The following is a 14,491-nucleotide window of genomic DNA, read 5'->3' on the forward strand; positions in this document are numbered from 1 at the left end:
AAAAAAAAAGAAAGAAAGAATTGATAACCTTCTCCTTCTTTTTAAGTCGGTTGAAATCATAATTTTTCATTTAAACTGATTTCGCTAATATTTTTTTTTTATAGTGTAATAATGTTGAAAATTATCTCAACCATCTGAAATCACTAAATTAAATTTGTTCTACAAAACGAAATTACAACTAAAGGATACTCATGCGTCGATTCCGAAATCATTCAACACTGAATTTCAACAACCTGACCTAACCCAATCTGCCGTGGTTTAACCAAGTCTGCCGAAGGCATTAACCCGATTGCTTAAGCAAGTTCCCAAGCCGGAACTGATATGCCAACCTTTGTTTTCTGTTATTTAATATTTTCATGTACGCCCGTATGAATTCATACATACATATATGTGTGTAACTACATACATACATACATACAAACTTATATAAACATGTAAGCATATAATTACATTCAACTTGCCCAAACGAAAATCAACTGAACCACCAAAAGAAAGACAAAGCAAAACCAAAAAATGAGAATATGAAAATAAGCAAAAACGGCGAAAACATACAAACTGGCATATAGAACTGGCGTCCTAGTGGCATTTGTATGGCTTCTTACTAAGCCGGGCGAAGTATTCGTATTCGAAGACAGCAAAAAATTGTTTCAAATATGCAACGAGCTTTTGTAAAAACTTTTGTGATTTTTCTGTATTTTGAGCATTAAATGCTGTGCTATTCACACGAAATGCTAAATAACTATGTACATACATATGTACTAGCTGTTTCTATTAAAAAAAAAAAAAAAATTCTAGAAAAATCCGATTTTTATAATTCGCAGTGAACTCAAACAGCTGGCTTCGCTTGCACTCACAATTTACCGGCTATGATTGCTAAGCAGAAATGGCTTTCTGAGTTGTGGAGGAGGCGGCAGGCGCACAATGGCGTTGGTGACATGCAAATTCAGCGCCCAAAGCGACAGCCATCACAGACGGCTAATGCAAATTGTCAACGCTTAGCCAAACGCTACCTATTGTACGTATGTACGTACATATGTACCAGCTGGAGCGGCTGAGTGCATTTTTATTGGATTGCCATTGCACCTACCGGCAGGCACTCCAAAGGCCACTCGCAAAGCTCACAAATCGCAGAGATGCACACACACACACACACACAAACGCACATGGCTATGTAGGCAGAGTTGAGCTGAGTTGAGCGCCATTGCTACCCACACCAGCGCCCTCACACACACACACACACACACACACACACCAACGGACACAGCTAGAACACTGCAATTAACTGAGTGAGTAGATAAATGAGCGCATTTTTTCCTGCTTGCATTTGGTATGCATTAGTTAGTTATTGTTGTTGTTATTGTCATTATTTTTGCATAAAAAGTGCATTTGTTGCTATTGCAATTACTTTGCTACTTTGCTATTGCCTTTTGCGCTTTTTTGCAATATTTTTTCCGAGCACGCGAAGCACACAAAAAATCGGCAAGCAAACTAACGCCTTTAGCCGACCAATCAACCAGCCGACCGTCCATAAAAAGAGACGAAAATAAAGTCGTTAAAAAAATTCAATGTCAAATTTCATAAATGCAATTTTTGTTCAATTTTCGTTGCTATTTCAAATTAATACGTTGCGCTGCTGCACTGGTGTTTGTGTGTTTATATGTATGTATGTATGTCTTTCGCAATTTTTTCACTATCTGTCTATTTTTTTTCTTGATGTTTTGCTGCTGCCTTTTTCGCTATTTGTGGTTACGGCGAACACGATTCTAACCGATTTTCAAGGTAATTTGCAGGCCACATTTTTCACGCCATTGAAATTTTTATAGTTTTCAGCGGCAGCGATATGTAGCCATAAGGAAAAAAAAAAACTTTCGAAAATGTACATAAAAATATGCATTTTCTTGAAAGAAAAGCAGTCAAACTATTGGCACATAATTTAAGCAGCCTTGAAATTGAGTTGCAACACTGGTAATAGTTCATGGCGAATTTTGAAAGGCTCGCCAATCCTTGAGGGTTTTGGCAATTTTTCGCCTTACTTAGCAGCTGGACGTATGGTAAAATATGAAAATTGTGTATAAATATCTACATACATATACATATGTATGTACAAATCTGCGAGCCACAGGTAATTAAGCTTAGACGGCGAAAAGCGCTCCTATGCATTTACAATAACTAGTTGACTCGAATGGAATGAATATTTTATTTTTATTAATTAGAAATATTTTTGTATGTATGTATATATATACATTAGACCGTGCCAGCCAAAAAACAAAAAGGTCGCGTACTTTAAAGCTCGCCAAAAATCAGTAAGCTTTTGGAAATTTCGAATTGTTTTCTTTTTGGGCTCGCATTTTTATATTTTAAAAGTACATATCGCACACTGTCTTCAAAAGAGTCACAACTCAAAATTTGGCATGTTTGAGATTATGCGCTACAAATGTACATAGAGCTTTTATTTACCTTTCAGCGAAAGCTGGAGCTAATTTTTGTTTTGTAAAAGAAAACCTAAGCCCTTGCCCATATGATTATCATTTGCTAAGAAATAGTTTTTAGCATATTCTGACAAACGTATTATTTTGAGTTGTGACACTTTTGAAGACGGTGTGCGATATGTATCATAAATATATCGATGTTCTTTCCTCAAGGAGTAAATTTTTTTTGTTCCAAAGTTCATTAACTTCAAGTACCCTGTTCCGGTTCTTACTTACCAAATCTCAGTTCTTATCACCTTAACGTACCACCCCAATGACAATAAATTAAGGCTCGCCAAAAATTATTAAAGTGGTCAGTTTTTTTTTTATTATTCAAGTAGCAGCATTTAAAAAAAATGTAGATGTGAAAAATCCAAAAGCCGCGTCCAAGAAAGGTTCAGCCAAGGAAACAAAATTTTTTTTCGAAATTACCTTGCAAAAATACTTTAGACTCAGGGAAGTAGTGAATTTATTTTGTTTGCTTGTAAGTTGGTATGGTCTAATGTACATAGTCGTTTAAAATACAAAACCGCGTATCGTCATTTTGCAAAACCGCATAACTGAAATTTTTTCCAAATTCGTTTTTATCCATTCGTACTGAAATATACTGGCCCGAAATGCGATTGCTTTATAAAAGAGAGAACAATTTTAAAATACGAGTGTTTTTACTATCTACAAAATAATTTATACAACCACACATACGCGGTTTTGTACTGTAAACGACGACATATATACGACGAGTAGATTGCCGCGCGTCTACTCCGATTTGTGGAGTGCGTATTAGTGTTGTCATACAAATGGAAATGCATTTATGATATGTTTTTCATGGCAGAAATCAATATGCTTGAAGGAACTTTCTAACGGAACCGATGTTTTTATTATAAGAATGTATTTTTTAACTCCGAAAATTCAAAATACAATAACAATAAAAGCTCCTACCTTTGGTGATTAAAGCTCAAAACAATTACCAAGGTTTTTTAATGTTTCCAGTAAAAAGTAAAAAAAAAAAAAAATACGGAACAATTTCGGAGTTACAGAAAATTCAGCAACGAATTTTTTGAAAAGTTAAAGAGATATTCGAAAACTTCAGAGTAGGTAGATACTCTCCGAAACACTGAAAATTCATCACCAAACCAGTAACGATAAAACGTAGACCCATAAATACTTGAAATAAAATTTCCACTCCAAAAAATTCGGAATACTTTCGGAGTTACAGAGTTACAAATTCCGCGTAGGTACTTTCCCAAACACCGAAAAATCATCACCAAAAGTATACATGCGAATAAAGTTTTTTAGAATGAAATTAAATCGTAGTTCCATCAAAATTTTGTCTACTTCGAAATCGTAAACACTTTTCGAAACACTGAAAAGTCATCTCCAAGAAAGATACGAGAAAAATTCTTCTGATTCAAGAGCATTACGTAGTCTTATCAACATTTGAAAACAAGCTCAACTTCGAAAAATTCGGAATAGTTTCGGAGTCACTAGAAATGCATCACTGCACGTTTTTAAAGAGTTTTGTGGAAATTCATATTTCTTTGCAAAATACGACCGGGTACGGGTAGATTTGGCACCAATCTCCATATCGATTTCGAGTCCCTTTACACTTACACACATACCCAAAGAAAGTATGCATGTGTGTATTTCAAATTTATTACTCGATTGTGTGTTCACTTGGATTTCGAATAAAAGTGCAATAGGTGCACTGCCAGTTATTTTACATTTGCGTTGGTGTCGCATGCGTTTGCTGCAGCGCTTGCACGTGGCATTTTAAGTTGCTGTTGTTGTTGTTTCTGTCACTACATTTGATGTTCCTTAACATATGTGTGCTAATGTTTTTTGTTTTTGGTTTTTTTATTGTTGTGATTGCATTAAAAGGCACCTTTGACGGACGATGACGACAACAGCGCTGGCCGCTTGCCACACTATCAAATTGAATGACAAAAAGCGGAGGGACGCAGCACAACTGGGACGGAGAACGGAGGACGGGGCAGCAGCAGGCGACAAGGAAGAACAAGCACAGCTATTGTAATTGCAGTTGCAGTTGCTTTATGCGAATCGGAGTAGCAGGAAAAGCACATCGGTTCGAATCGCGTATCGCTTGATATTTAGCTGGCAGGCTGGCTGTTGCCCCTGCGATGCCGGAACGGGAGCGGGAGCGGGAGCGGCAGCCGGAGTACATTAACCAAACGTATTTACTATATATCGTATATTTGTTTGTATGTATTTACAAATGTATGCATGTATGTATGTCTGACTTTTTTATTTTCGCACATTAACACCGCGCGCGCGACGACTGAGACCACTTTACGAGTATCAACAAAAACATACACCGAGACGACACAACGACGAAACGATATCGAGCCGCTGTCGGACGCTCCGTCTAGCTCTATAATACTTACAACAAAAGCCGCCAACAAATTGTGCTGGGGTCCCACTCGCGCATCCGTGCGAGCACTCAAACAAGCCAATAGCCAACAAATGGACTCGGGAGTTCGAGTCACCATGTAAGTAGCAAATATAAAAGCGATTGTGAGCGGGTGAGCGTGCAGCGCCGGTAGCGCTGGTGGACGAATTCGACGCGCTGTAAAATGAGTGATTGAGCGTGTTTTACAGTGGGAGTCCACTGACAATGGCGGCGACGGCGATGGCGACGCAGTTCGCCGACTCTCAATGTAATCGACGCCAAAGCGGACAGCACGGCCAAAGGTGGCTGCCACGACGAATAGTTCTAAGGCGAAGGAGGTAGCAGCCAATAATTCTGTAAAATGCAGAAGAAGTAGACGATGCGGCAAGGAAATTCGTGTTGCAAACAACAGCGACGCCAGCGTTGTCGAAGTCGACGACAACTGTGGTTGAATAGCAGCTAGAACGAAGTGTGTAGATGGTAGTGCTGCTGTTGCATTCGCTGATATTGGTGTAAAGTATCTGGGTGTTAGTGCAAATGGTGGACTTTTTGCGTTACCACATATTCACCGGTGTGTGTACCAATGGGATGTATGTTTGCATAAGTAGACTTGTGGGTATATGTGTGGGTGCACTCGCTAAGCGCTCTTGTAGTAGCACTAGCTAAGTAAATTCGACTCCACTCTAGCACACATTTTAGCTCGACTACTTAAGTATTGATAGCAAGAACAAAAACTACATTCAATAAGAAAAATCTTACTCAAAATGCTGAAATAAAAATCATTGTAAGAGCACACGAAATTAGTGTTCGTTCTCTGCGCTGTGGGGATTTAGCGAAGGCAACGCGCTTTGCAACCATTTGAGTTCTTACTAAAAACGAGAACAACAAAAGTCGGAAAAATCTTGATTAAATGCTTTTTTTCATTGAGTTCCTCTTTGTAGTAGTCTTATAGAAAACTCGTGAGAGCGATGGTTGAACCTCTGGCATTCTCCACTGAAGCCCTCGGTCAAATATATTTATAGACGTTGAACTTTTAGCAATGTGGAATTTTCGGATACTCTCTAGGACCTTAGCCACTCGGTGTAATCCTCGCGGCCCTTGGTTAGAGGCGTTTGCCTTACATTTTGTGATATAGTCAAGTCTTGGTCTTGATGCTGGATGTAGTCGAAGATTCACGTTGAGACTAGAGTGAATAGGGGCTCTCTTCTTTTTCGGTGGTGTGGCTGGGATTTTCCTAAACTATGTACATGAATATAGGTATGTATTGGTAGGGTTTGGAAAGTGCACTTGACTACTTTCCTTAAAAATAATAATATTATTATTTTGATCTTTTAAATATTAAAGTACTGGAACTCGGCTAGACTTGTTAACCAGTCTGACAGTACCAACTGCTGCCCAGGTAAAACATGCAAATTTTTAGGTTGTATATCCATTCGTCAACAATCCCAGATCATACACTCCTTTTTTACCCACTCATCTGTTCTCCCATATGTGGCTCACATAAGCATTGCCAATGCTTCCGTTTGAAAAAGCGGATTCCATTTTCACGGGGAATCGAAAGACTTGGCGTTCTCTTGCTCATTGAAAATGTCTCCCAGTGACAAGCTCTGATTTGGATCCATACACGGAAGGCAATATCATGAGTTTGGTGGGAATAGAGATATTTTACCATCATGAAATGCTACCACATGCTCAAGTGATCGATTTGGAATTCAGATATAATCTGGTTGCATGAAACGTTGCACAAAAAAGAGGAACCTTAATAAAATATGGCGGGCGTTCCCTCATGAGAAAGTTTTGGGAGCTTGACGGGAAAGTCGTGATGCAGCTATCATTTAATCTCAAGGAAGGTATAAGGATTTCATTCCATCACGCTTTTGGGAGCTGCCCTGGCGAAGTGCACCCTACCACCTGGTTAGACCCATGCTCGCTTCTTCACTGCAAAGAGCCTTACGTACTCCCCTAAAAAATCCTCAACAACCCTTTTCACAACCTGGACGAAAGGGGTCAGGCTACCACTGGATATTTACGTCAATGGCGAGCAAATTCCGCTGGAGAACAACCCAAAAATAATCTGAGTCACCTTCGACAGCCTGCTCTCTTTCTTGGCACACACAGCCTTAAATGTCAATAAAATACAGAACCGCAAAAAAGTCCTCAAATCGCGAACCGGCAATACTTGGGACAACGGAAAAAAAAGTTGTTTCTAACATAAAATCCAGTTCGCGTGGTCACCGGAGACCAGCCGTATGCAGTGTATGCAGCTACAGACTTGTCAAAATACAGCCACAGGACGCCTTCTGATGTCGCAGGGACATCACTTTCATAGCGATGCCCTTATGGTCCCATGAAGGGAGCGCAACATTCTGCTGTGCAAGAAGTTCACAGACAGCTGCTTCAAGCGGATCCTCCACCATTGTCCGCAAGAAGGTATCTCTACAAACTAAAACACGACTTCCAGCAATAATTGACGCGCAACCACTGAACCCGACTCTGTATAGAAAAGCCACAAGCTACATTTACAGGGGGTCTGTCTCAGCCTAAAACAAATACCGTCCGCTGACGAGACAGAACTTCCACTGCCACGGGACACCCGCACAACACTGGTGCATCTTCGGTCTGGCTACTGCAGCAGACTCAACTCATATTTGGGTAGACTAAAATTCGGCTTATTTAATGTATGTCCGGCATATGGAAATCTGCCAACAGCGCCATCTGACTACGGGCTTCAGATTAAGCAGTAAAAGTGCTGCTTAACTATTACATCATACTCCATACCTGGACCTGCCAGAAGTCCCGCATAAAATTCCCAGGCCGCACCGACGGGAAGGACCCAGCGATTGGAGGGCATAGCCGTCTTCGATGACGAATCAAATATGGCGGAGGCGTTTGAGATTAGGGTGGCTATAAGGTACATAGAAATTCATGCAACCGGGTGATCTAAGGTGAACATTTTCTCCGATAGTCAAGTGGCAATTTAGGCACTCACCTTCTCCTCAGGTAAATCGCAATTTGTGGCGGACTGCGGTGGATATAGGCGGCTCGCTTAGACAAATTAAAAACAAAATTACCGAAATTTACCATTCAAAAGCTTAGAGGTAGTGTGGTGAAAGATCATATAGGATTACCTTATCTGCCACCCTTCCAAAACCGAGGGTTTTTTCGGGAAATAGCAAGGAAAATGCAAGCAAACTCGCGTGGCCTATTGGTGTACCTGCCGAAACGATTGGCATAACTTTCAACAGGTTCTGCCGCAGCTGCAAAGATTCGGGCTGGCTGGAGACAATTTAACCAAGAGTGAGGCTAAATACATTTTTTCAACCATTCCTGACAAATATTCCAGAGCGCAGTCACCTTCCTCCGTACAATTCACTGAAATTCATCAATACCGTCAAGTGACTGTAGGTTTGCTCGTGATTGTCTTCTCAAAATGGCAAATATTTGCTAATTGCAAACCACTAAACCCAACCAACCAACCCGAAATAGGTACTTGAAGCCTGTATTCAAGACATTTAAAAAGGTTCGCTTAACTAACCAAACCAACAAGTCAAACTGCTGATATTTCCGCACTTATAATCCCACTGAGAGTTTTCGTGTGAGTATAGCAATTAATATAAGCCCATTGCTTTGACTTTCCGCATCGAACTCTGAGCTCAATTAGTTGGGCATGCTTTTCAAAAGTTTCACAGCTTATGAAATTATTGTATTGTAGTCTATCTCTTTAGTAAAAAATTAAGACCACCAAATCAAGATGTTGGGTCTTGGGCTTTTAGTTGTCAGCAAGAGTATCAAAAGTACTCCCAATTTTGAAATATACAAGTATCATACCTCAATAGCTTATAACGCAGACATTCCATTAGATAATAGTCTTGGAAATTAAAACCACGAATTCCCAATAATCGCTCAACGCTCAGAGTGACAGCAAAAGACGGTAATTGTTTTTGTAATAACCATAGACTTACCTACTATTCTGTCAGACAGTGCCGTCGATGCAACGTAATGGAGTGCAATTTTGAGTGACATTTTATCTAGCCAATACTCACGGGTGGGCAAAAGTTCTTTTCCATATTTATTTTATATACTCTACTCAATCACAAAGCAACCAATCCAACTTGAAGTGCAAAAAAAAAAAAAACAAACAATCCTCCTACTGAAGAGCGACTGAAAACTGCAATAAAAAGAGAATTTTTTCTGAGCTAAGTTATGAGCAAATAAAGAATAAATCTAGCTGTTGCAGATTTTTTGCTACTTGGCGCTCAACGTCAACTCTCCGCTGCCACTATTTGGCCGTAACAGATGGAATTGGCGTAGAATTTAAAAATGTGTCGACCAACACTAGTACATTGGTTTTTACACACACACACACACACACATATGTATGTAAATACAGCCATATGTGCTAGGTACATATGTTTGTGTAGAACAAAGACAACTAGAATGCAAGCGTAGGGCACGCAAAGTTACTAAACACGTAAAAGTTTCAACAAACGTGATTACGCTCAGAAGAAGACCAGTGGAGGTGAGACTGTTCTACGTTTCAACTCATAGTCGCAGAACTGTGTTTCAAGTGGGTAAGCTGCTGAAGAGCTAGTCGGATTGTATTAAAATGGTAGAATATTTTTGCAAAAAGTGGCTGCGCGCCAATTCGACGATGGTTTCAAAACCGAACTCCGGTCAAAACTTCACTCGAAAGCAGTTACAGAAAATTCACTCAACACTCAAAACACACTCAAAGCTGTGCGTAAAGCGCTCAGAACATTTTTCGCTTACTCACCACACTTGACGCGCTGCAATACAGCGGCTGCTGTTTTTGTTTGTCGTGGCGTTGTATGTGTGTATACATACATATGTATGTGCGCGCGTGGTGCCGTGACACTGAATGAGTTTTTGCAAAAAATTGCATGAGCGCGCTTACACGCGCACGCACACGCACACGCACTCGAGCGGTTTGTTTACTGCTGTCTGGCTATCTGTGTGTGGCGCTCACTCTTTATGCGAATTGCATTTTCGATGCACTTTTGCTGTTCTGCGCTGCGCTTGGTTCACCGGCAGTGCGCGTACTGCGACTGCCACTGCCGCAGCGACGGCACTGTTAGCTTTGCTTTCGCACACTGTTGCCGTCGCTTAGAACGTGTCTATCTTATGGCGATTGATCGCTTTATTTTATTTTTTTGTTTTTAAGAAAATAAAAATATTCCGAAATTTTTAGAACAAAAACAGATAGCAGAAACAGCAAAATTTAAAAAAAGTTACATTATAAATTTGTTCTTAAAACGTATTCGCAATTTCGTTTTTTTTTTTTTGGTTTAACAATTTGCATTCGCTCCGTACCCGGCTACACACACACACTATGCTCCTTCGTTCGTGCTAAGCGGCGTACACGTTTGCATGCAACTAACGACAACCGTAGACGACAAACAGACTGAAAAATGCATCTGGAAATACGCTTGGCACGCCACCGGCCAGCAGTGTCAAGCTCGCTCGTTCGCTAAGCTCGCCCTGCCCACCACCGCCGATTGCATTTTAGCGTCGCCCGTCACTGCCGCATGCATTGCATGCATTTCTGTCTCATTTTGTTTTTGGGGCTCCGTTTTCGGTGCTTTCGGTTTGGGTTGTTGTTGTCGCGTAGACGTTGCAGTTGTGGTGGTGACTCGCTCACTTCTCACTTTTGCAGTGTCTTTTTTATGCCATATTTTATTTAAGTTTTATTTCTCATTATAATGCAATTCTTTGCTGGGCTTTTCGTTTACTGTATTTTACTTTATTTCATTTCATTTCATTTAATTTTTTACTTCATCCAAATTAAGTCTAGTGTACATTCAATAAAAATTACAACAACAGTGTGTGGCTGCAGAACGCTGTTTAAGGGTAGTTAATGTTCAATGCATCATCTACTCACAACTAAATATAAAGCTGCGATTTATGCCAAGTGATATTGAGATATTGTGCTTTTGTTTAGCAGAAAATGCGCTTTTCATGCTTGCTTTGCCGGAATTTCGAGGGTAATTTGGGAAATCGCCGATTTATTTTTGTACTAGTGAAATAATTTGAACAGCTTGGCAAGATGTGACGGTCCCATATAAATTTAATAAAAACAGGTAAATAAGTACAAGTTCGTGTGAAACCGAACTTTATATACCCGGCGCAGGTATCAGATATCGTCTTTTCAATTGTCTCTCAACTACTTCTTCATTGGTAAGCAGGAGTGTTTTTCCCGATTTCAAACATTTTCGATAATATTCTTAGTTAGAGTTAATGATATAATTGAACCAAATTTGGTAGAAATCTATAAAGTGGTTACCGGGATACAACTTATAGTCATAAAGTGGGCGGTGCCACGCTTAATTTTTAAAAGTCTATTGCAGCCTAATTTATCGTTAAGAGATTATTGTAGCTATTAACTTGGAGCAAGTTAGCCCCCTCAGTTATCGCAGTATTCGTGTTTCTGTAAATTACCGTTATATGTTAGGTGGGCGTGGTTATAGCCCGATTTCAAAGATTTTCTATAGATTTCTTAGCTAGACCCTATGCAAAGCTCGGACCACGTTTGCTAAGGATTGATGAAGCGGCTACTTAAAAAGACAGCATTTCATTATAAGAGGGCGTAGTCACGCCCCTTTTCCAAAAATTCCATAACAATATTATTTCTTACCAGAATTCTACTGCACATACTAATTTTCTACAATTTGGATGTAATATTTACTGAAATATCGTAGTGTTTGCCTTTTCGAATATACCGTTATAAGGCAAGTGGATGCGGTTACTGTCCGATTTTGCCAATTTGCAATACCAACCTACCTTGTATAAAGGGCAACCCATATACCCAATTTCGTTGAGATATCTCAATTTGGGTAACTGATATAAATTCCACGGACGTAACTTCCTTGGGCCCGTTAAAGTTATTTCAGACTTAATTTCCACGAAGATCAGACATAATTTCCAGAAGATTTGCACGAAAATCTTATGGAAATTACGTCATGACTTAACTTCCACAAATATTAGATATCCAGGGAGCGCCCCACTCGCTCACTGGATGGCGCTCTCCCTCCCTGGCGATGTAACTATTACTATTTAGTAGTCCTAAATTAGGACCAAAATCAAGTACGGTTTCAGTTTAACAATGAAAATTGATTATTTTATTTCATTTATATAATCTTAACTACATATACATACATACATACTTATATGTATACAGAGGATAAACTATAATATCATTCGAAATGACATTCTAGATGAAAGCTTAGACACAGCAACTGACCCCAAGTATTGAAAAATGAATATCGCGACCGCACGGCGATGTGAACTTTGACCTAACTCAGATGCTTACATGCCGCCGCTGTTCCAAATCGAAACTGAAACGACTCTAACGTGAAGATCTTGACCACTACGATACGCGAGGAGATGCCGATATCGAAGACGCCGAACATATTTTACTCCACATCCCGCGGCTCGATCTGGATAGAAATCACATTCGCCCTTGTTTGGTGAAGAACCTACACCGGAAAATAGAGTAGACCACATCAAAGAATCCACTGAAAAATGGGTAGCAGTGAACAATGCAGTCACATTAATTTTGACCAAACTGGGAAAAGATGAACAGCGTTGAATTTTACGAGGCGTTACGAAACAGACGGACGTGACATGGCGGGCGGGGACCAAGGTTTCTGACAAAGAAAGGGTGTTTTTTCGAAGGCGGCTCCAAGTTGATGCAACTTCTTTTTGGTTAAAGTCACACACTGATGGTTCTGAGATAAGCCTCTCGGTCCCGACGACTACTTGACAGTAGTACTGGGGCGATAGCGGCACTTTGACAGTAGGTGGTTAAATTGTCGAAAATTCTTACACTGACAGTTTTGTGTTAACATATCGATACTTCCTCTTCATAACAACAACAAAAAAAACAGCACAGTGCGCTATTGCCTTTGTATTTTTGAAATTGAATTTCGGATTACAATTTTCTACTTCATCGCGCAGTAATTGAAGCTAAAACTTCACTTTGGGCGCATTGATGCTACTTCAGCTGCCTGAGAGTCCTGAATGAATGTCATTGTAGCCGTTAATTGGGTAGCGACACTGTCACCAAAGTCAGGGCAATGCAATTATGGATTCATATAGGCCTTTGAATGAATGCGTGTGTGTGTGTGTGCAACATTCACGGCAGTTGCATCGGCATTTGCATAATTGAGCGAACTATGCGCTACGAGCTGCTGCATTTCAATTGTGAAGTCATGTGTGGATGCTTATTGCGAAAGGGGAAAAAAAGGCAGAAACTAAGTATTAACAACAACAACGGTGAGTGCAGCTAGACACTCTAAGTGGCGGCAATAGTAACAGTTAGTTGGCGCATAAGTTGCGTGGCGGCAAAGGGTGCACTGGTGCAACTTGAAATGTGGCTGTGTGAAAAATGCATTTGCAACTTCAGTGGAGCGCGGAGAAGCCGCAGGCAGGCAGGCAGGAAGGCAGGTAGAGTTTCTTCAAGGACATTATTGCATTATTTGCGCAAGATAAGATCTGTGTGGCAAGGCGACCACACGGTTGCAGCAGCAACCGTTTGCCAGCACAATGTTTTTTTTTTTTTGTTTTGATAGAAATACTAATAACTATCTTTAAAAATCTTGTATGTGAGTATACAGGACATATATGTATGTATGTAGATATTTTTTTTCAAATGCATTTTTCGTGGCCGTTTTTCATGGTTTGTTTTTTTTTTTTGAGAATTTACCCTTCCTTATTCTTTATTTTGAGATAGGTAAAGGATAAAGTTGCAGAAATGCAACGACAGCGGCAACGGCAGCCAAGAACACGCCTGAATGCACAAAATTGCATTGCGGCTGCACTTCCGATCGCAAGCAAACGAGAAAATGCACCAACTTTCGTATAACAAAAAAAAAAAAAACAAAAAACAAACAAACAACAAAAACGACAATAACAAAAAACACAATTGCAACTTGGCGAACAATGCTGCTTGTCAACAAAATTGCAGACAAACAAAAAACAGCAAAAATTCTGAAAGTATTTTTGGGGTAAACAAAAAGCGGCGACGAAACCGACAAAACAACTCAGCTTGTAGATATGCAAAACGGGCTGCGGCGCGCCGCGGGCAAACACACGCTAAGCAATGCAGGCAAACGGGAAGAAACTCCCGAAAGCACTGAAGAAACACTCACACACACACGCACACTTAAAAAGGCTCACACACACACACACTCACGCTTGCCTGCTTGCTTGCTGGCGACACAAAAGTGCAACGAGACGAGAGGCAAGTCTGGCGATGCCAACAACAGCACCAACAAAAAAGCAAAGTTTAAAAAGCACTAAACAACAACAACAACAACATCAATATCAAGCAGCAGAAAGCAAGTTAAAATTGAGCGCAATGAAAGGAAAAGGACTTCAGGCACAGCGAACGCAACTTGAAGATGCACTAAAGGAGGAGTTGGAGGGAGGCGCGTCGGTCGGAGTTGCAGCCTGACTGTGCAGCCTGACTGTGGCCAGACGTCGGGCGAGAATTAACGAGCAATGTAAACGCGCCGTGAAGAAGTTGAGGTATAGACAAATAGTGAAAAAATGTCTGAAAGCGAATAGAATGCTGTAGAGGGCAGCAAAAGAAAAGAAT

General features: G+C 40.3%; 1 protein-coding gene across 4 annotated transcripts in view; it reads right to left on the reverse strand.

Moving 5' to 3' along the window:
• Positions 1-10,281, reverse strand: part of LOC118736887 (mucin-4) — a 249,715-nt gene extending 239,434 nt beyond the window's left edge. For 2 of the 4 annotated variants that reach the window (XM_036467006.1, XM_036467003.1), the window contains exon 1: positions 4,351-4,840. The gene's annotated coding sequence lies outside the window, so the exon portion shown is untranslated. Of the gene's footprint in view, positions 1-4,350; positions 4,841-4,870; positions 4,933-9,649 lie in introns of those variants that run through there. The other 2 variants (XM_036467004.1, XM_036467005.1) reach the window with 2 other exon arrangements.
• Between the last annotated feature and the right edge of the window lie 4,210 nt (positions 10,282-14,491).

This window comes from Rhagoletis pomonella, unplaced genomic scaffold (genome assembly GCF_013731165.1).
Source record: "Rhagoletis pomonella isolate Grant_MI unplaced genomic scaffold, Rhpom_1.0 Rhpom_scaffold_00004, whole genome shotgun sequence".
NCBI lineage: Eukaryota > Metazoa > Arthropoda > Insecta > Diptera > Tephritidae > Rhagoletis > Rhagoletis pomonella.